Genomic DNA, 25,110 nt, shown 5'->3' with positions numbered 1-25,110 from the left:
CGCAGACGGCAGATTTATAGGCAGGCTAAATGAATCGAACAAAACGATACTTTTTTTTAATAACTATAAAACCTTACCTTGTCGATGTTTGTTTTGAAATGTGTACCAGTACCAACTCCTAAAAATAGGTAAAAATGAGTGTTGCGTGATGTTAAAAACAAACTTTATCGAAATGAAAATAATTAAAATGTTTAATTTTCTTGTAAAGAAAAAAAATAAAAAGATTTCTGATGAGAAAAATCAAGTATTATATATATATATATATATATATATATATATATATAAGACAAGATCATTTATTCCAGTCCAAATTGGCGACAACAGAAACCCGACTAAAGTATACCTGATTATACATCTTTGTCGTCAATACACATTCTCTACTGGAGTTAGCAACCCGTTAAAAAAACAAAACAAACAGGTACTGTTTATTGTAGAAGTTTACCCTCCCTTTCACACGCATTTGTATCATGCCATTATGTGATGCTATAAAAATGCCTATGTTATGCATACATAAAATGCATGGATACAGTATACGATATTCGTCTATCGATTTCAATGAACACTAATATATATATATATATATATATATATATACACATATACACACTAGCTGGCCGCCCGGCGTTGACTGGTCGTACAATACGTTTAAACATGTTTAAATTTATGCAGATTACGTATGTATTATAGAATACATTGATTTTTATATACTACGAGGAGTAATTTGCCGGATGGCCTAATTCGCAATAAATTAATCAATACATAAAATAAATAATAGTGATATCTCGTTCAAATTCCGTCTGTTCGTTGTTTTACAGCATATCAACCCTTTTCAGGTTATTTAATGCCGAATCCAACGATTTGGAAGAAAAATTTTCTAATTGAATATATTTGTTGTTTTCAAGTCAGTTTCTATTTAACCCATAGTTGTGACCCTAACAGGTTGTGCCACTCCGGATCAGAGTGGACATGGGAGTCATGTCATTTAATGGGTGACTCCACACTTCCCAAAGCCCGCAAGCTGGGGCCTCACCACGGGATATAGTTTAAGGTCATATCCAGGACCATTCCGTCTGTTTGTTTAACATATAACGTCAGCTGATATTTGGGACTGACGATGAATGCAATGGAAAAGTCACATCTGATTAATGTTTAGTTTTAAAATATGCAAACGAAGAAATGATTTGCGGCGATTTTACATGGTAACTCTTTCATCATAAACCGAACTCATAAGAAAACAAAAATTAAAATAAACTAGTGAGGTATACTTGGGCTATATCGCCAGATGACAATTTTTTTTTTTTTAAAAAGAAATGATCTGAGATTTTATTATTTCCCTTGGTCGGTGTAGCGTAAAATATTCCCCTGTAAAAATTCTTTTTCATCTATAAGAGACTTTTTAAGATCGAATTATTTCGATTTCCGATACTTATCGGATGAATTTCTGTAAACAACATATCTGAGAACACTGCCAGACATAAAATCCCGTTGTGTGAAATTTGCAAAAGATAGGCTCAGCCGTTTCGGAACCTATGAGGAAGGAACTTACACACAAAGTGACTTTTATATAATAGTGGACATTATATATATATATATATATATATATATATATATATATATATATATATATATATATATATATATATATAGAGAGAGAGAGAGGTGCTAATGCAGAGAGTGATCAGTGCTATTTTTTAAATCGTATTTCCACGGTTAATTAAAGTTTTGGTTTTTTTTATTACATTGTAAGGTTAAAGTACAGAATAGGTACAAAACACCCTCCCCATGTTAAGAATGGCTTTTTAAATAATGTTATTATTTCAGCACGAATCACTCTCTGCATGAGCACACACACTGATGTATAATCATATATATATATATATATATATATATATATATATATATATATATTATACATCAAAGTCAGTTTCTACAGAAGAGAATTATTGCAAGGACAGGCCGGTTTTTTTTTATTTCTATTTATCCAATCCGTAATTCATTTAAAAGTGGATAGGATTAAGTAATCTCGTCGGTATTTGCCTTTTACAAAACGAGATTCAATTAGTAGATTAGGAAGGTCGAAGTCAAAGAATAAAAGTCGATTAAATTAGATTAAAACACCGTATCGAAAAGAAAAACAAACATTATGAAACAAACTTATTTACAAACTCTTCGACGATGTTAAGTTTGTAAACCATTGCATCTACCTTTGACAACCGGTAATCGAATAGAAAGCCAAGAAAATAAAAGTTAATTAGTGTATTCAAAGACAACCGTCATATTGTTCGAAGTCTTCATCTTGACCTTGCCTTCTTCGGTTTGTAGATAGAAAAAAAACACAACCTTTGTTATACGTTTCCATGGATTACAAAGGATTATTAAACTTTATTCCAGGGAGTTTCTAGCGCTAAAGGAAAGCCAAGGTCAAACCAAGATTTCCTAAAACACCCATAAACGCAAGTGTTGCATATTTCCTAGCAGTATGAATTTTGGAAATATAATGCAAAAAATTTGCAGGTGTGTTAGTCGATTCTATAGTAGACAATAACCGATATTTAAAATAAGTTTATTGATCTAAAACGAATTTGTTGATCATTATCTAACAGATTTGTCGCTAGAATTAGCAAACACAACCGAACCCGACCGAAAACATTACTTCCGCCGAGCTAATATTACACGGGTACTGTGGAAACTTTCTCCACTGAAAGGTAGAGGTTAACAAGGATTTTGCAACAATGGTTTGTTGCGACCTGTGACTAGGTAAAAATTGTAGAACCTTGTGGGTCTGGTAATAAGGGTAACGATTCAATTTCCTTCAACTCCAATCCCAAACTGAACATCACCACTAAAATTCAGTTCCCTCCATTTTTATAATCCAGTTAGCCAATCAAATAAGTTAAATGTAACAACTACCAATATAAAAAGAGTCATAACCCACGCAAAAGATTTCTGCTGCCACTCTTCCTGAGAGTCGCATGTAAGTGCTTCAAGTTTTCTCAATAGTACATATACATATTTATATGCACGAAATTTCCTAACAACCGCTTGCATTAAAACGATTTAATTGGTTGTCCAAAATCGAATTATTACACCGACTTTTATATACAACAATAGATAAATAAATTATTAACCAAACATAATCGACAAAGATGACATATGTCATTGGTCGAATATTTAAAATTCGTTTCCTAAAATCTCTATTTTACCTTTATATCTTCATTCTGAATCTAATCGTTTTATTCCTATTTCAGATCCAATTAGCTAGCTTAAACAGGGTCCAAAAACGTCTTAAATCTAAGATGCCTCGTTATGGACCGAACTACGACCTCTGTCACATCGCCGCAGTGTTGCATCCCTGTGTCTTAATAGTTCTTCAATAGAATGCGTTCTTATGAACTAATACCATTAGTCCCTCCCTCGACGTACATGACCTCTATAAGGAGCATAGATCCCACCCCTTCACTATTAATGCCCCTAGTTACCGGAAAGTTTTGTAATTGTTTATTTCCTCTAATACTGGAATTTGGAATTCCCTCCGTGTTTTTTGCTTCCCTGAGTGTTCTAAGTTGCAGAAATTTAACTTATTCTTACGGACGGAAATTCGACGATTCATTGTCGAGTGAGAGAACACCTGCCGAGATTAAGGGTGGTTGGCTTCCTCAACTGAAGGATTATTGTGAGGACCTGGACGATTTGGATCAAACATACCGACAGCCAGCCCTTACTCGGAATCTGCTTTCAGTTCTCCGGGGCTTCTGCAACTACAGAGAGAGTTTCTTCCTCCATTGTTAAGCACCCATGAATACAAATCAAGGGACCTACATTTAGCGGACAGGAAATGGGGTCCGATCGCATGAGTTTCAAGAACTTTTTAACTAGGTTTGAGAACTTCGTGATCGGCATTACAAATGATGCAGAGAGGTTGAACTTCTTGAAGTGTTCACTTTCGGACAGAGCCTTGAGGCTGATAAATCACCCGAGATGCACCGACACCAATTTACCAGCGCACCATGGCTATATTGAAGAGGGGGTATCTGGACCTGGATGAAATCATTGACCAAATATTCCAGGATATTCTTGACTATGCTCCGAAGAAGGGTGTATCCCTTTGAGCTGGGGGACTTCGTTTCCAGGACGGCATCGCTGTTGGACGAGCTGGGAAACTCCTTGTCCTGTGACTTTTCTGCGGACGATTCTGGTGGAGCCAGACTGATGGCTAATATTCTCTTTAGGGAATTTCCTCTCGAGTTGAAAGGGGGAGATAATATCGCTAATGGATAGATGGGTGCCGCCTTTGTCCTCCATATTGAGACTAACTGAAGAAGCAATAGATTACAGATTAAGGGCAGTGCCTCCACCGCATTTACGTGAACAGAAAGAACACGTTTCAAAAGCTTGGTAAGGGGAATGCTGTTACTCCTTTTCATGTGGATGTGAACAATGCAACTTCAACCGAGTATTCCTGCACGTTGCGTCCCATTCTATCAGTTATATTTTCTTGTGAAACAAAGACAGTGTCAGTGAATTGCCTACTGGACACGGGTAGCGGGCGGACATAGTTGGCGGCAGATGTACTGAGAAGTTTGTGTCCAATCGAGACCCTTGGTGTCAATTGTCAGCTGAGATTGTCTACCTTTCTAGGGGAGTGTCAGCGTGGGTTCACAGAGGTAATCCTGGGAGTTGACTTTGGGTCTGGAAAGACTGAAATAGCGCGGATCAGTAAGTGCATTAGCACCAAGATTAAATTATATGCATAAAATTAATGTCTCACATATATGAATTTTTTTATTGGCATAACCTTTCGAACAATAAACTTTTGTAAAGTACAATTTACAATCTTAAATCGTGCACACATATATATACATATATATATATATATATATATATATATATATATATATACACACATACATACACACAATTATTACAATAATCATTTTTTAATACCAACAGATTTTACTCCTCATAAACCATCCTTTCTGTATTTCAAGGGCCGCGACAAGAGAATATTCTTTTCGTTATTTTGACTCTAGTATGTATCAGTTAATACATTGTTTTTAGATGGAGTGATATAGTTCTCAATTGATTGTGTCTGCTATATACTGGAGACAAAAGAATATTCTCTTGTCATAGCGCTAAGTAACATTAGGCGTTACCTGACTGCGATTCTTACATATCCAAGAGAGTTAACCACTTATATCTATTTAGTATATAAAAAAATATTGTTAAAGTTAATTCTACAACAGAATATGGAAAATTATTAAAAGCAAAACTAAAATTTCCAAAATAAAGCAGTTCTAGAAGTTAAGTGATTATACGGTGTTAAGTGCACCACAAAATAATGAAATAAAATATTTGATTTTTTTTAATTGGATAAAATATGACTTTTTTCTTTTTCAATTAGCAAGGGTCAGTGGTGTTGCTCTCAGAAGTTGCCACATAAACAAAAACAAATAATAGTGCCAAGATTTTCGTTCAGAAAAAAAATTAAATTAAAATGTTTTGCTAATAAGATTTTTTTTCCACAACTCTTATCACTTGGCAACGTCACTGTCTTATTTCAAAACGAAAGTAGTGTAATGATTCGATTCAGGTTCAATATATTTTTAGCTTTTGCTGAAGTACAGTCGCACTTGAAAACTGGATACCTTTTGAAAAAATAAAATTGTGAGCTTCGTTTAGATTTAATGATTTCTGACAAAAACAGTTCCAGAAAACTGGTTAAAATTTTTAACTTTAAAATTTAGGTTTATTTAATGCTGAGCCCAGTTACTGTTTTCTTTTACGGCATATCATCCATTCTTTGGTGATTTAATACCAAATCAAAAACATTTGGAAAAAATATCTTCAAATATTTATTCATGGTGTTTGGTTTGATTGTTTTGTAGAAAAATTGTTTCATTTTTAACTTTGCAGAACACGATTGGGTTTTGGAAATGAAAAGCAAAAAAAAAAAAAAATCCACTTACAATGTTCGGTAAATCTTTAGTTCTACCACTTCAGGCTGTCTAAAGATTCTGGCTTTCTGAAGTCAAAGTCTTCATACATCCTTAACAGTACAAAATAACTACCTACCTGCCACGGTGGCAGGGATGATCGGAGAAACGGTAGCCTTCTTTAGTTCACCTTATATTAAGTTTGTTGACATGCATGAATAACGACGAAATCACGTGATCACCCCCTTCCTCTTTTTTTTTTTTTATTTAAGAAGATAATCAGGGTGGCTCGTCATGAAGAAGTGAGTGATCTGCTTGATGACATCTCCTATAAGACCAGCTTCGGACCCCAAATGAGGCCTTGGCAGTAGATAATGCCGGGGCCCGAAACGGCTAAATATAATCTCCTATAAGACCGGCGTACACTTAGCATTAAGAGGCATGAGGAACTCTTTCTCCGGCCGAATTTACCACTCCTGTGGCATCTACCCCTCAAGCAACTTTGCCATACGCTAGTTAGGTGGGAGATGAGTTGGCAAAAACCAAAGATTTTTACTTTTGTATTTGATGCCAGAGATGAACCCTTCTCGAATTCAAAACATCGATGTGTTATTGGTACGTGTACAGTCTACGGACCGTGCTGAAATAATAACGTTATTATTTAGACACCTATTCTTAAAGAGAAGGAAAGCGCTTTGTAACAATGTATTTTCATTGAACAGTTTATCAAAATAGCGTAAAATTGAATTTAACTTAAACCACCATTGCACAAACTAGCACGTCAGTACTCTAAGTACCGTTTATATGCGAGAAAATAAATTACTTACGTGTTGCTGGTGAACGGTTGAAATCTGGGCGTTTCATTTGCATTTATGCCGAATAATCAAGAGCATTTCGTCCAGCTTTGTTTTACAGGAAGGGAATGGCTTGCGTCAATTACGAGTAAGATTTTTATCGCTTTATTTGTTTTAAAGTTTGCTTGGAAAGCTTTGAAAACTATTAGATTTCGTGATGATTCTATTGATATTATATATTTGAACAAGTACATAACTTTGTGTTCGTTTCTTAAGATAGTTGGGTTCGCAATTAGCAACATTTCCAACATTTTACACTTTCTACAACTCTAAGACTAACTATTCCTTGGCGTTGATTCATCGACAGTTTGTTCAGCAGACATTTAGATAAAAGGGGGATGTATTTTGAGTTGTAGAGGTTAGTAATACGCATGCGTAGACAGACTAGTTTTTAAAAGACGAAAAAAACAAAACAAAAAAAAAACAAACCTAAAAACGCTAAACTGGAGTTTTTTTAATGTCTAAACTTGCTTAGATACTCTAAACTACTAAATACCAATCGAGAATACAATCAGTTCATTGTAACAGTTTTTTTTTTTTTAAATCAAGCTGTAGCATTGGAACTAGGATAACCGCCCTTCCAGGCATTGTCTTCTCTCTTTGGAGGGGAATAAGTTTATTGCTTACTGCCCGAGGCGCTTCGACCGGAGAATGATGACGGAGCTGCGACCTTGTGCCTCATTTTCCTGCGGTAGGAAGGGAATAAAAGCACCAAATAACTGAACCAGACGAAAGAATCGTTCAGCTAGGAGGTTTTTTTTTTGTATTTTTTTTTTTAGTTATTCTTGAATTTAAGATCAGCACTAAAGACCTATATTGCTTCTACAAAACAGGACCCATATAGACGCAGATATCTATAATTGTGATTTATGGAAGAGACTGGAAACGCTCGAAACAGTTTACGATTTAAAAGCCGTGAAACGAGTGTTTAGAGACGACATTTTAGCAAAAACAAATAAATATAATCGGGGTGACAATTGATGGCATTCTGAGATTAAAAAAACAAAGCAGTTTAGTGCCACATTGAAATAAATGGAAGACTTAAAGTTAAAATAATTAGCTGCTAAAAAAGAAAAAAAAGTTGGCACTTTATGCAGAAGAAGAGTCGAAATATAGCAGGTATATTCCAGGAAAGTCACATAAAGATGCCAAAACGCTAAGCCAAGAAAATCCAAGACCTGCTATATTGTTTAATGAATTGTTAGGTGAAAGTACAGAATAGTTAAAATACCTTTCGAATTGTTAACGGCTTTCTAAAAATAAAAATAAATTTCTGCAGTTTTTAGGCTGCGCTTAAATATTTATATTTAAACTCAACAGCGCAGCCTGAAAACTGCAGAAATAATTCTATTTCATAAAAAAGGTGCTAATGCACTTACTGATCCGCGTTATTTTTAAAATCGTATTTCCAAGTTTAATTAAAGTTTTGTTTTTCAATACAATTGTAAAGTACAAAATAGGTACCAAATACCCTCCCCATGTTAAGAATGGCTTTTTAAATAACGTTATTTCAGCATACATAAGGGCATGAGTTCCTAAAAATATATACGATTATAATTCTTCTTTTACCCTCACTTTTAAGTGTTTGCTAGTTTTAAACATTGACCACCGTTACGGTACAAAAAAAAAAAAAAACTGAAGTTTTTGTTCGGCATCTTCCGGTTGTTTATCTACCCAGAATATACCGATGATAACGTGTTGCGGGTGTTTCACATATACAGCTCGATAAAATTTAATTTTTTGTTTGCTTTAAATTATGTTTTGATTTTTGACTGCTAACTATACCGAAAACGAAATTGGTTTAGAGAAGGATAAAATCGATTTTCTCTTTAAGCAATTAAAAATAATGCGTCCGTACGCCCTTGAATTAATATTTAGCATATTATCCACATACCTATTACAATAGAAAAATGCGAGCATGAAAAGTAAAGGACTAGTTAAAACTAGTATGAAACGAACAAGATATTATAGTAAAAAATAAAAATTTCTAACTTAAAATATTTCCGCATTAAAAATTGATTATATAATGCTATAAATTGAATAAAAAGAATTGGTATTTGTACAGTTTCATCGAGACATTAAAAAAAAAAATGAAAATATCGAATAAAAGATTATATTGTACTCGTACATTTTGGACTGAAGATCTCTGAAAAAAAATTTAAGTTGATCCAGTAGTTATTTTTTAATTTTTTTTTTTTTACAGTGGAAAAACGCGTTCTTACGAGAGCGCGTTGAAGTCAGTCATTATGGAATTTGTTAAACACGCCACAGGGAGATAACTCAGTGTAAAGCGCCGACACTCCCTCCCCATCTTTAATACTAGCTTTTCTTCCTAAAAATTGAACCTTATGCTCAGTATCATAAATTGTTTTTTCGCTGTAAAAAAAAAAAAAAAAAAAAAAAAAAAAAAAAAAATTACTTGAGGAAATTAAGGGAATTTGTTTTTTCAGAGAACTTCGTTCCATAACGGATACGTACAATATAACCTTTTCGATATTTTTATTTTTTAATGTCTTTATTAAGCTGTGCAAATACAAAAATCTTATACTGCAATATTTTAAGTCATAAGTTTATTATATTGTTGAATATCTTAACTAGTCCTTTACTTTTCCATACGCACATTTTTCTATTGTAATCCATTTTTCCAGGCCTCCAATAAAGTCAGTTGTTCTTTTTTTAAATTTCAGTCTTATTTTTTGCCTCCACAAACATAACATACATATGTAATCCAAATGTACGGCACTCGTCTGCTTGCAATAACATCTCAATTATTTTCCTCTCGTGCTTTCGTTCTGTTTCACTTGTTACATCTCTTTTCGCAGACCAATGAATCGGTAGCAAGAGAAATCGTTGAAGCGACGTAATTACTATAGAAAGCATTACTAAAGAACGTCGCTCACCTTACGTTTTTTTTTTTTTAACGATTTCGATCAGTAAATTCATCATAACTTATTTTACTGAACGAAAATTGAATTTTTCACAATATAGCGGAGGTGATCCATGGACTGTAATAGTCTAAAATTTAGTCGATAAATGAGTGAGCGGCGAGGCGTTAAAACAGTTCTACATGACTAAAACTGCCACTTAACCATATATTCGAACACTACAGAGTTTGAATGAAATTGTTTGTGTATTGATATTCATAACATTTTTTTTTCCTATTAAAAAAAAAAAAAGACAATTATATATGGGTTGTGGAATTGCATTCACTAGCAAAAGATCTAGCTTATTTGCATATGCATTTAAACATTCATTTTAATTCCCTAATAGTTTTTGCAGTTTCCTCATTGCATGACCATCTTTACTATTACGTGTAATTATATTCATGCAGATATTCTACTTGCGTAATATTTGCATAAAAAGGTCATAATAAACACAAACCTCTTTCTATATATTATTATGTATGCGTATATATATTTGTTTTAAACATTTTACCTACCAAATTGTCAGTTTTTGGTCTACAGACATGAAATATATAGGGTAATTCGGACCCATGCGAAACGTTATATTTGGACTTTAGCCGGGTGAAAATCGGCGCAAAAGTGTGGAAAAAAAAATGGAATTTATCAGGTGATAGTCGAACGACAGCATTACGAATATACGTGCGTAACGTAATAGCTATTGGTTCATGTTTTAATTTGTAGTTTTACAAACATGTCTTCACAGCTCAGGTATTAACGTCAAAAGAAAAAGTAAACCGTGAGCTAAATGTTTTGGTTTTGATTCTCGGTGATGGCGCACGAATCTTTTTTAAAAACTTTATTGGTGTTAATATTGATCAGCGCTATTTTTTTAAATAGTATTTTAAAGTTGAAAGTTTTATATCTTTATTAAATTGTAAGGTTAAAGTACAGAATGGTTACAAAACACCCTTCCCATGTTAAGAAGGGCTTTCTAAATAAGGATCAATAAGTACACTAGTACCAAATTTTTAAATCGTTACTATATATTGGGTCCAATATAATACAAATTCTGCATTAATCAAAATATGTATTTTACGACTGGGCAATGCCGGTCGGCCTACTAGTATTAAATAAAATTTAAGCTAACCCGACCCACTCATTCTTATGTATACAAATGTTGACAATTTACGCAAATCACAAAAAATTGGTAATATAGAGTTCATTTAATTTGTGGAAGTGGGGAAAATGTCAAAGACACACATATATATATATATATATATAAAATCTCACACACATAGAATAAAACGAAATGCTTTCAAATGCAAACATGCAACGTTAAACAATATAAAATGTAATTGAATTTGTATTTCATCACTTGCGACGTTCGCCATCTTGGATGTCCGAATAGTGGTCTCGCGTCAAAGACATTTTTGTTGATGAATAATCTCAGGAGTTTTGCTTTTCGCACGAACCAAAGAAAACTAATCAACGTTACAGAATCGGGGTCACCAAATACTAGGATTGCAGACAAGACAATTTTCATTATTATATCTTTTAACCATGAATGTTTAATCATTATGTGACGAGAACAAATGTCTCACGTATACAAAGAGAAATACGGTCAACCCACGTGATCTGCGATAAAGCACTTTAAGCCGAATTTCAATCGACCAGAGAACTTTATTAAGTATTATACTATATTGTCTTAGAAGGTACTTACCGTACGTATATTATAAATATACGTACGATGCTTAAATAATGCTACTATTTAGAACCCCTTTAACACGAGAAGGGGGTTTCTTAATTATTTTGGGTAAAGTTTTACTTTAACTGCAACTCTACAGCCGCATTTAAATTATGGATTTTTATAAGTTTCCAGGTATGCTAAAAACGAGTATCAAATAATTTGGGACAGAAAAGTAGTTTTCTAGACATTAAGGCTTTTTCCCCAATGCATTGAGGAGTTTTAGTAGCCGTCGCCATTCTTAACAGGATGGGGGGGGGTAGTAACACGCATGCGCATTAGTCCTTTTTGTTGGCAAACATGACCATCAGTGAAAACGTAATGAATTACATTGGATAAAAGTATTACGATTCAGAAAACTACCTTCCTGATCCAAATTTAAATTTGATATTCGTTTTCACCGTACCCGTCAATTTAACGGTGATTGTTAAGTTGCAATTAAAGAAAATCTAAAAGGTAATTTTACATTAACTGCAACTCCGTTTACATTCTAAATGTCGACTTATATAGGTTTTCGGGTATGCTGACAATGGAATAAACACCCTCCAACCTCCCCATGTTAAAAACGGCTTTCGGAATAAACACCCCTAACCTCCCCTTGTTAAGAACGGCTTTCGGAATAACCACCCCTAATCTCCCCATGTTAAGAACGGCTTTCAGAATAACCTCATTTTTGGGGTGGGGGTAAAAATATTTGCCTTGTCTGCTTCAGCTTTACGGATGCGCATTACTAACTGTTCGGATGTGAAAACAAAATTGGCTGCCAGGAATTATGTTAGCTTTTACGTTGGATATGTTTTCATATTTGGTAAACGACTTAGCCCCAAATTTAACTGCAACTGTGATATTCGTTTGCAGCATACTCGAAAACCTCTAAAAGTCTACATTCCGAATGTGGATGGTGTAAAAATGTATCTAAAAATAATACCAGATAAAACAAGGGAAGCGAGAGTTCCAAGGCTGCCGAAAATAAACCATTATTAAAAAGAAATTTATCAACTCACCGCCAGTTTATAGGGATCGTACATTTCAGACAGTGAATTGCATTCTTTAATCCTCGGCAGAAAAAAAAATGGCATAATTTGTATAGTGTCTTGAGATTATCACGAACAAGGTATAATCAATATTCACAAGCATAGGAGATTCAACCACGTTACGCAAAGTTGAATTCTATAGGGGACACCATGCCTGAAAGAATGGCGTTCTGAAGCCGACCAGGAAATCTAACCTAATCCCAAGACGGTCAGCTAGCACGAAATGAATACTCAGTAATATTACCATTCAACATTCACGAGAATTTTATTAAGGTGACGTGATTTCGTGCGTGTTCTCGCGTGGTTTTACGAGTAACACACTCCCAACCGGCACATTTTTTTTTAAATATTAAAACTATCAAGAAAATGTGGCACAAGGATAAAAAAAAGGAGCAGAAAAAAGTTGATCGTTACTTTTGATGGCTGAACTAATAGTTTCATGCACACAAATGAATTATTTACACTTTACTCGCAAGCCCCGTGAGCATTCCAGGGATTGAAAAATACATTGAATCACAAAGTATGTTTTAATAAAGCCTATATTTTTATGGATAGCGCAAAAAATTTATTTGAACAGAAAAATCAATTAAAACGCAACAGATGAGTTTAACATTTCTATGAAAATAGTGTCCATACATTTTAAATATAGAACTGACCCGAATGAGATAGATTAATAAACATTAATACTAAAAAGTAATATTGTGCTACACAGTTCAATACAAAACAAAACCACATTATAAGAAACCATCTTTAATTTAATTCTTCAGTCAACCACTTCTTGCCCTGTTTTTTCGAGTGTTCCCTTTCTAAGTAAGGTTTCGCTGACTTCTTTCTTTGTTGTAGAACAGCTGTAATTACTGCATGTTTCTTTCTCACAATATTACAATTATAATATATTACAGTGATATTCGAAAAGGAATGTCATTCTCATATTCTTATTTCTTATTTCCAAATTGACCTTACAAAGAATAATTATAAGCAAATTTCGAAGTTAGAGCTTTTGAAGTAGTTTTGCATTCAAAAATTATATTTGTCCCCTTTTTAAAGCGGAACTCAGGAATGAAGAAGTAGAATATTAGATACTAGCTGGCCGCCCGGCGTTGCCTGGTCGTACAAAACGCTTAAACATGACATTTTAATTTATGCAAATTCCGTATGCATTATTATAGAACGACTCCTCTATAGATTGTTATGTATTACGAGGAATAGTTTGCCTAGTGGACTAATTCGCAAAATAAATAAATAAATAATAATGATAATGTCGTTTATCAAATTCCGTCTGTGTTTGTTTACAATATCACGGCAGCTGATATTTGGGCTTGAAAATATTAAAATCTTTCTTCTCTTATAGATAAAGAAGAATTTTTTCAGGGGAATATTAAACGTTACACCGGGCCAAGTTTATACCGGTGTAAAGTAAAATATTCCCCTGTAAAGATTATTCTTTTATCTATAAGAGAAGAAAAACTAATATTAGGACCGGAATTTTTCGATTTACGATACTTATCGGATGAATGTTTTTACAAAGCATATCTAAGAACACTGCTGGACATATAAATTATGTGAAATTTACAAAAGATAGGCTCAGCCGTTTCGGAACCTATGAGGAAGGAACTCATACAGACACAAATTGACTTTTATATGATAGAGATAGACAGTAGATTCATGCCTTATACTCGGCCCTGTCGGTGGGGCATTAGGATACGCCGACTGCCCCCCCCCCCTGCAGAGGGTAAAAGTCCCTCAATGGGGGTCCTGGATATGACCTTAAACTATATCCAGTGGTGAGGCCTCAGCTTGTTGGCTTTGGGGAGTGTGGACCCACCTTTAATTACTATTGCTCCCAGGTCCACTCTGACCCGGAGTGGTAGTACCTGTTAGGGTACCAACTATGGGTAAATAGAAACCGACGTGAAAACAAATATATTCTATTAAAATTTTTCTTCAAAATCTTTGGATTCGGCATGAAATAACCCGAAAAGGGTTGATATGCCGTAAAACAAAAACAACCAACCAACCAATCATGACTTATTCTAAAAGTGTCCATATCATGAATATCTTAAGACACATATTTATACAATATGCAAGAGGGCTAGAATATAGTTAAAAATTTTGCATACAAAAATATTGTTTAAAAATATTGTGTAAAATATGTACAGTAGAAGCCCGGTATAAGCCAGTAAAAATTAGTTACAAAATACAGAACTCTATATAATACACATGTATATAATCAAATAACATAATAAATAACACCGTAAGGCGGAGCAAATACCGTAACCAGTGTCCGTAAAAACATCGTATTTCACATCCTAACCTATAAAAACCATATCCTTGGGTCAGCGTATTCCGGGGTTCTAGTGTACAAAAAAAAAAAATAAATAATCAATGTTACGAGTAAGACTCACGTCATTACTTTGTCCCAACTTAAATGTTTTATCTTGCGTGGACTGCATTCGTTTATGAAGACTGAAAAATACATTTTTTGTGATTATAGCTAATGGCACTCCAATATTCTATTTAAAAAAAAAAAAAAAAAAAAAAAAAAAAAAAAAAAAATATATCATGAATTCTTCATAAGTCTTGGTTTCGGTTTCGATTTTAGATGATGCCACCTAAGTAATCCATTTTTTTTTACAAATAATTTAATCAAGAGTTCTTCATAAGTTTTGGTTTCGGTTTCGATTATAGCTGAAGAAACTAAAGATAATTTCGCAAATATATATTTATATATATATATATATATATATATTTATATATATATATATATATTTATATATATATATATATATATATATATATATATATATATATATATAAGTTTGGGATTCGGTTTCGATTCAAGCTGATGAACCCAAGTAATATAGATATATTTTTCATTTTTTACATCTCAACTTTATAATATATAAAAATCGATAGAACATTAACTCTATAATAATATATACGAGATTTGCAAGAATTAAAAATATCATATTTAAGCGTATTTTATGATCTGGCTATGCCGAGCGCCTCTGCCCTCTTGGAAAAATACTTTTGTAGTTTTAATATAATAGCTACAATGATATCAGAGCATCTCCACTTACGGTGAATATCTACAGAAATTTTGTACTTCGGTTTAAAATATTGGTACTTCTATCTTTACGACTTGCGGTTTTCACGAAGTTTCTCAGGTGTGCTCGGTCGCTGACATAACGGTTAAACCGCTACGAGAAAATTATAATGATAAAACGGAAAAACATGGAAATACAATAAATAAAATTACAAACATGTATCTAATTCAACCCTTACCCTAACCATAACCGAGGCGATTAAAAATACTTTTTATTTCTTCCAATTAAAAAAAATAGTCTTCATAGATTCGTATTAGCTAAAAATAGGTAGCGCGTTCTTTGCAAAAGAAATTAGGAACGCTCGGCCACCCTTTTTCTGGTTATTTCCGTAATCTGCCGAGAGAGCCCGAACCAATTTCGTACAAATCGTGGGTCGGAAAATTCAGAAGCGCCAAAATGTTATTCTGTTACACAAATAACGAAGCATTTATAATATAGTTATTATAAATTATTAATATAAGAATATTTGTCAAGAAAATTGCAGATAGCTGTAACTCGTTCATTACATTATACGTGGAGGAATAAAATAAATTCCCCAAACAGAAAGCAGAATTTTGCATCAATGTTATTTATCAAGATATTAATAGAATAGCGCGTGTTATTTTGTGTGTCATGCTTACATCTTTTTTTCTGCCCAGTGATTGTGGTTTAATTGTTATGACCCTCCATTTCTCGTAATAAATAATTTTACAAAGAATTCTTCGTAAGTTTTGGTTTCGGTTTCGATTTAAGTTGACGCATCCAAGCCATATCGATTTTTTTTTCAAATAACAACTTTATGATGTACTAGCGGGACCTGTGGAAATTCCACAGAGGACTCATTCATATGTAATATATTGCTGTGGGCATTCTATAGATGTTCAGCGTAAAATGAGTCGCTCTGATTTTATTGTAGATTTTTTTGTAAAAACTGCAAAATTTATTTTCCAAGCTAGCAGGGATACCCGGCGTAGCCTGGTCACAAAATACGCTTAAATATGATATTTTAATTCTTACAAATTTCGTATGTATTATTATAGAGTTAATTTTCTTTCGATTTTTGTAAATTATAAAGTTGCGATTTCAAATATATATATATATATATATATATATATATATATATATATACATATATATATATATATATATATATATATATATGACTTGGGTTCATCAGCTTGAATCGAAACCGAATCTCAAACTAATTAACGACACGGATATAAGTATGATACAGAAAATAACACACACGCTATCGTATTAATTTATTAATAAGTATCGATAGGAAATTAACTCAATAATAATATATATGAATTTTGCATGACTTTAAATATCATATTTAAGTATATTTTATGGCCGGGCTAAGCCGGGCGTAGCTGCTAGCTAAGGTAAATAGCTTTGCATTTTTAGCAAAAGCGCTACGATGATATCAGATCGTCTGCATTTACGCTGAACATCCACAGAATGCCAACATCAATATATTATATATAAAAGTGTCCACTGTGAAATATCCACGGTTCCCACTAGTCTAAATAAGTATAAAACTCTGTGGATCGTGCTTGAATCCGGTCCTCGACTATCGGGCAATTCTATCTTTTAATAAAGGGGATGACAGATGAATTACACACACATGTACGTATATGAGTATGGGCGTGACTTAGAAGTTAAATAATAAGAGTGGAAAGTTGTATGTTTTGGTTTGGATTCTAGCTGATGGTACCCAAGTCATATATATATATTAGTTTTGATCTTACTGCTATATATCAGATTCAATATAATAATCGATATCATATTTAAGTGTATTTCTTGACCGGGCAGCGTGTTAGTATGAAGATAAAAAATCAATATGTGATTCTACTAAACTGTATGTCTAGAATTTATTTAAAATTATTATAATTTATTCCAATTTGAACAAAATCCATGCCATTATATTTCTTCTAGAAAATTTACACAATTCAAGGGTTAGGCTTACCGTCTCCAAATAAATTAAGTTAGAAAATATTATTTAATTGATGTCTTATGGCTATGAACTAAATTCGGAGTAAATGTTTTCCTTTCCAAATGGAATTTGGTGTCTGTGCGCCATAAAAACCATCAAAATAAAGAAACGAAAATTTGGAATCGAACGTATAAAGCTTCCGGTCTCATTTGCACTTAATATTTATTTCATCGTCAGGAGGTTAATACAAGGACATACTGGGTTTGGAAAAGTAAGCCCATTAGAGGAAGTGCACTCTGTTTTATAAATATACCCGACCATGTATTAAGCGTTTTTTTTACGCTACTCTTGGTTGATAATTTCCATCTCCGACCACAGTTAGATGCCAAATCTGCTGTTTAGTCAGAAATGTAGGACCACTATGAGACTAATAGTCCGAAATAAAAATAAATTAATAAAATTAATATATAATGCTCATCTCAAAAATGAATTCCAAAGTAGGTTAGTTATTGAATAATTTTGGTTTGGTGATTGTGACTAGTAAAGTAAAGCAATATTATTTTCGGCTTTTTTTCCCCAAATGTTATATGTATTATTATTATTATAATTATTATTATAATTATTATTATTATTATTATTATTATTATTATTATTATTATTATTATTATTTATTATTATTATTAGTAATTATTATTTATTATTATTATTAAGTATTATTTATTATTATTATTAAGTATTATTTATTATTTTCATTTATTATTATTTATTATTATTTATTATTATTATTATTATTATTAATAATAATAATACTGTTACAGGTAGCTTATGGAATTAGCAATTCTCAAAGAGAGACAGTAAAAGCTGATAGGGTGAACTTTCTTGAATTGAACAGTACTATGGTCCAGTCTGATAGCAACAAAACATTGAGACTAATTGCCGAAGACGTATCGCCTACTGGCACGGACACTTAATCAAGCTCTGCCAAAGAGAAAGTAAAGCATGGAGGATTTACCTCCTCGGACTGAACAGTACTATATCACAGCCTGACATCATCAAAGCCATTGTCTGACTGATTGTCGAGGACGTACATTATCACCTTTTTCAATCATGTTCGGTAATGAACAGACAGAAGGGCGGACCGAGGTGTACCACTTTATTAGAATTACTGATAACGAGAAATATGGGCACGGAACCGAGAGGGTCACTTAAATTGCATTATCATCGAACATAGCAATCAGGAACGCATATGGTGTAATGGATAACATGTGCGAAATATCGAAATTTGCAAGCTGATTTCAAATTCAATCCGATCAATTACATTCATTTCAGTTAGTGTACCAGTGGGGAAAAACTACGGACACCGCCTTCAAGAATTAGTATTTCGGTGTTCGAAAAATATTGACCTATTTTATTTCTCGTTTTAAGAATTATTATCTGTGACTGTTATTTTTGTAGTTTTCCATGCGAAATTTTTCATACCTGCATATGATTGTGTACGGTAAATAGAGAGGGGACGCCGCACAGTAAGACAAACTTGACGACTCACTGCGTACGTTATTTACCGAAGAAAAAAACAACTAAAAATTTAGCTAAATCTTATAGATTTAAGTATTTCAACTCGATAAAGCGTTTTTAACTGAATAGCTGATTAATGGTTACGCTTGACCGGAAAAAAACAAACAAAAAAAAACACGCATAACTTGATTTTTAAGAGAGATCAAGGAAGGAGAAGTTTGAGGTAGGAGACGAGAGAGTAAGGAGGAACACAGATCAGACACACACACACACACATACCGTATTTGGGGTAATTGCGCCAAGTTCGGGGTAATTACGTCAAGTAGCTGAAAGTGCTTTTATATGCGTGGTTGCCAAAACAACCACGCATATAAAAACAATTTTTTTTAGTTAGTGTAATTACCCCCGGATTTAGTGCAATTACCCCAAAGTACGGCATATATACAGTGCAACCCAGAAATAAGAAACTTCTGCGCGGGTCCATATATATTTCCTATATCCGGGTTATACTTATACAGTTTCTTATATCCGAGTTACACAGTACATTAAGGCTCTAATTTGGGATCAGATAAAATCTCTCTCATATCCTGGTTACACTATATATATATATATATATATATATATATATATATATATATATATATATATATATATATATAAAATCTATAGTCGTCTATAGAAGGATTTACATCTAAAACAAGAAAACGTTTAAAGTTCTCAAAACTTACACTAAAATGGTCCATAGCGTAACGGATAATGTCCTGAACAAAATTCAATTCTAAGTGACACTTTGCTAGCAGATGAAGGTTCGATCCTTCTTTGGGATGATATTAGGAATAGAATTCAGAATTACGTAAAAATTCTTTCGCGGTCATGGCTGACGGAATGAGAGCATGCTACCCTTGTGAATTAAATGAAGGGTCCCGTTCGAAATGTCGTCCATATTCCTATTTCGATATGAAGGTCGGAGCTTATATCGTAGAAAACATTGCGAAAAAAAAAGGAATGGTTCGAACAATGCAAAGAATAAATCCTCATCTAAATGCATTATAAAACGCTTTTAATTAATGTCCGATAATTTATCTTATAACACAGTTAGAAATAAGTTAGAAAACCAAGAAATGCGTAAACTATTCTTGTATAATTTGAAACATTCTGGTATTGTTTTTGAAACCGCCACTAATAGCAACACAGTACATACTTTTTATTTATTCCCCACGACAGAGAGATGAGACAAAAGGTCAGATTAGTAGTATTTAAAAAGCCAGCCTCCAAGTGAAATACAATGCGCTAACTTCTTTCTTGAAGTGTAAAAAGGTAAAGCTTGGGAATGTATGATCTCCTAGAAATTCATAGGATAATAAGCACAATGACAGGAAAAATGGTCTAGACTCAGCTGATCTGATTTTGGTATGAACTAGTCTCAAATCACATCACGAGGTTGAGTTCTCTAGTAATATGATAGTTCTGAAATATTGTTGCAAATACGTAATCGTAATGATGATGATGATGTAAATGACATCTGCCATGCAATGTTAACAATTTTGGAAAGCAAGGCCATTGATGGCAGTATTTCAACAATTTCAGACCATTTGACGCCATTTATTAAGGTAAAAATTGTTTGTAAACGAACGTAATAGATAAATGTTTTTTTAATCGACAATTCTTCTATTACTACAATAAACCTCTTTTCTATTATTACAATAAGCGAGCATTCTATTACTAACATGAATTACTTTTCTCTTACTAACAATAAGAAGTTTTCTATTCATACAATAAATATCTGTTCTGTTATTACAATAAATATCTTTTCTGTTCTTACAATAAATATCTTTTCTGTTATTACAATAAACAAGTTTTCTATTATTAAAATAAGCATCTTTTCTATTACTACAATAAATATCTCTTCTGTTATTACAAGTAATAAGTTTTCTATTATTACATTAAGGAATTCTTCTATTATTACAATAAACACTTTTTCTATTGCTTCTGCATTGTGGTCACAACCAGGGATTTCGCGATAAAAGAGTTCCGGTTCAGCTTAGATATGTAACGATAAAATGAATATATTATTCAACAACAAATGAAGACAATTTTCACTAAATCTAAAAGCTGTTGTGTCTCCTGCGCGTTTGTTCGACTCACAAGAACAATAAAAGTTGGCGCAAGTTGTCTCGAGCAGTTCTTAGTTTCCATCAAGACGTTGTTTGGCGTTCATGTTTCTTCTATTGATATTCAGATGTGAGTAACCCAGTGATAGAAATTTGTTCACAATATTTCTTCTTTTCTATATGATAAGTATGATTTCGTTTCTGCTCTTTGGACATTATTAGCATAGCCATTGGAAAAAAAGGTTGTCTTTTTTATTAGAATATGTACCAATACACTAAAACAGCTTCAAAATATTAAATCAATTACAAGCAATATTCTGGGGTATATTGAATTAAAAAAAAATGTATGGTTGATTTTACTGAGGTTAACCATAGAACGGGGTGGATTTAATGGAGCACCTATGCTGTGTTGAAGAAAGAAACTCTGATGAAAACTAACACTAGGAAGAAAGGCAATCTTATAGTTATAATGTAACAAAGAAAAACACTCGCTCCCAATTTATTATGAGCCAACATGGAAGTGGCATAAAAAATAATGAAATCGCTCATTCCAATGTGCAATCAGCTCTAGTCGGATACAACGAAACATAATAAAGTGGTCACGATTCAAACAAATTTACTCAGTTAAATCAACTGTAGTTTTATCTCAATTTGGTTTAGATGTGCAAATGTTACGTGCGTATGCGTTTGGTTTTCACGCATACGCACAATGTCCCCCTCCCATACCTATACACCCTCCAATCCCCTCCCCCTCTGGGGAACAAAATCTTCCCCACACTAGGAACCGATCCTGGGTCTGGCCATACCCACATGGGGAGACAAATAAATAGAAACATTAAAAAAATCCCCTATTTGAAATACACCCCTCTTTCTAAACAAACATAATATAAGGAATACCCGAAAAGACTAAAACGAAAAATCGCAATAATAAAATCCAAGAATCCAAAAAATAAATATCAAAATAGTATGAAAGCACCCCTACACTTATTTCAGAAGAGCTAGTCCCCCCTCCCCACATATACACATTAGTAACGACCTCGGATCACAGTCGCCTTCCTAAAAAAGCAAATAACCCCAAAATACTATAAAACAATATACACATTCCCAAACCAATAAAAGCAAACACACACACGCACACACACACACACACACACACACACACACGCACACACACACACACGCGCGCACACACACACACACACGCACACACACACACACACACTAAAGGAAAAGAAAAACCATTAGCAAAAAGAGAGAGCGACTACAGCCAGGTCAGCGGTCTCTCGACAAGCCCAATAAAAGAGTAATAAAACTTGAGCATGCCAATGAATAATAAACACTTACAAGCCTCAACCCCCTGAAAAAACTTCAAATTACCTACGAAAATTGCCACTTTTACATCTCCAACACATTTGAAAATAATTTCTGACGAGGACGCATCACAGAACGTCTGAAACGCGCGTAAAAACGATTTCACTGACTTAAAAACTTATTACAATGATCCTAACATAATTCTCAATGAAAAACCAAGACACGGAATAATAAAATAATCTTAAAAAATACACATTGTTGGTGACTACTCCCTTATTTATATATATATATATATATATATATATATATATATATATATATATATATATATTAGGCATCGCCAAAAATGGCCGCAAAATCAAGTTGTTGTTTTTTAAAACGAAATTACATTTATTAAAATCCATTATTTCTGAGTAACTTTTTTTTCCCAGAAAGATAAAACCCTGAATTTTATCATATAGAAAACAGAATAATGTAAAACTTTTTCTACTATTTTTAATTCAATTTTAAATGTTAAATTTTCTCAAAAAGTTAACAATTGACATTTTTTGTCTTGCACAAAAAACGTACTTAAATATTTAAAAAAAAGGGTTTTTGAAATAATTAATTAATTTATTTATTGTCTAACTAAGATTTAGGATGATTTTCTAAGAGAATATGCAAAAATATTATAATATAAGTACCTGAATTTCAAATAATCCCACTTATTCATATAGGTAACCAGATATTTCGCGTTGACGTAGAGTTCAGATCGACTCTGTTTACGTTTTCGTTTGATAAAAAGCAAACTATGGAAGACCAAACAGGCCCCCAAAAACTTATTTTTCAGTGACGAAAATTTCAATGTATTATTAAGCTGAGGCTGGCCAGTACCAGATGGGTGACCATTTGTATGCGTTTGGTTTTTAATGTGTATGTGTGTGGGGGCCAGGCTCCCCAAAATGGGGGAGAGGCAATTTAAAGTAGAATAAAAAAAAATTATTTCAGCGCGTTTGGTCCACCGTAGTCGAAAGGCGGCAAACGTTTTCAAACGGGATCGAAAAAAATGATGCTATCTTTAACACAAAGGGCACAATATTTATCGAATTTTTTTTTTGGTATCGATTATTCAAAGCATGCCCTGTTTAATAATGGTCATGCATTATTCGGCTCGCTAAAAAAAAATTGTTAATTTATTTATCAAAAATTTTAAAATAGCTTTTTTCGTATAAATATTAAAAAATTTTTTTGTTTTGTTTTGCTTAACTTAAATTAATTATTTTACTTAACATATTCACCGAATTTCACACTTCAAAACTCAAAAGCGGGATAATTAAACACAATCGAAGTTCTGATATTCAGACGTCAAAATAAGGTATGCAAACAATTTTTTTTTTTTTGGAATCTATAATTCTGTCCCTTACAACAACACAATATGTTGATTTCAGTTTCAGATGATTATTTTAAGCATATTTGTTCCCACTTCAAAACAAGATGGGGGGGTTGTAAGCAAAAAAAATATATATATAAATATCGTTTATGAAAAATAAGTACACTGTTATAAAGTTCCTTCTTCTCCTAATAATCGCTGAAAATTTCGTATTGATCGCATAATTACCTGATTTTTGGTAGATTTTTAAAAAGACGGTCCGTCATAAAGTACTGACCTGCCCCCCCCCAAGTTTTGGCGGGGCCTAATATATATATATATATATATATATATATATATATATATATATATATATATATATAAATAATCTAATTTTTTCAATTTTTGCTTTTAGAGCTCCGACAATATATGTCTGTTTTAAAGAAGTTCGAATCCAATGTATTTTGCTTGGCTGGCGCTTACTAATTTCATTCGCCTCAGTCCTTCATATCTGAAGAGGACTAGGCAGGGGGTTGGTGCGTTATCTGCCGGTGATGAAGCTCTCTTCTCCTAGTGTGGAACAACTTTCCGTAATAGGATATGCGAAGCAGCCGCGACAGTGTCTGTGGAAGTGTTTTTGCTGGGCTGCACCCTTTCAGTTATTCTCCATCAGTACATTCCCTCCGTATAGACTGCTGCGCCAACTCCCTCGCTCAATTGCTGGACCTCCCAGTTTGGGATATCAATAACCATTTCCATTGAAATAGACATTTCTACAGGACATTTTGCCCACCTGCACTTCTATTCCCATATTCAACTGAGGAATATTTTCGGCAACCTATCATTTGATATTCTTAAAATAATTTAACGAAATCTTTCTAATAACATAATTAATCCCTTTTAGTGAATGAAAATACATGCTAAAATTGCGCGCATACGTAGTAATAAGTTACCTGATGCGATATTCTGGATACATAAAACATTTCCAAAAGTATATTCTAGTGGAAGCAGATAGTGAAAAAAAGTATAATCTATTTAATAAGAGAACCCTTATCCCTGGGTGGCTTCCGGGCCTTGATAAGTGGTGACCACTGTGTAAAATAAAAATACAGCTGTAACCATGTTTTGTACAGACCGGAAAGCAGTTTTGCTACATTCAGCGCGACCCTAGCCAAGATTGAACTCACTACACGAGTTTGTAGTGTAATTCTAATCTTGCCCATAGCTGAATACTTAATGCTTCGGCAGGGCTATCAAGAGTATTTTTTTAGACTGACGCCATCACTACTACGGCTTAAGAGTCCCATCTACCCTCGAGAGAAGAACAGACGGCGC

The 25,110-nt window shown here is 33.2% G+C and overlaps 1 long non-coding RNA gene across 5 annotated transcripts in view; it reads right to left on the bottom strand.

Annotated features, from left to right (window-relative positions):
* Positions 1-25,110, bottom strand: part of LOC145247278 (uncharacterized) — a 1,304,641-nt gene that overhangs the window by 694,608 nt on the left and 584,923 nt on the right. Inside the window, exon 2 of one of the 5 annotated variants that reach the window (XR_013863234.1) lies at positions 78-118. The exons of the other annotated variants lie outside the window; for them this stretch is intronic. This is a non-coding gene — a long non-coding RNA (uncharacterized LOC145247278). The remainder of the gene's footprint in view (positions 1-77; positions 119-25,110) is intronic. 5 annotated transcript variants of the gene reach the window in all.

The sequence above is a fragment of the Euprymna scolopes genome, chromosome 25, assembly GCF_053919585.1.
Source record: "Euprymna scolopes isolate OS-2025 chromosome 25, ASM5391958v1, whole genome shotgun sequence".
NCBI lineage: Eukaryota > Metazoa > Mollusca > Cephalopoda > Sepiida > Sepiolidae > Euprymna > Euprymna scolopes.
This window is presented reverse-complemented; position numbering and strand designations above follow the sequence as displayed.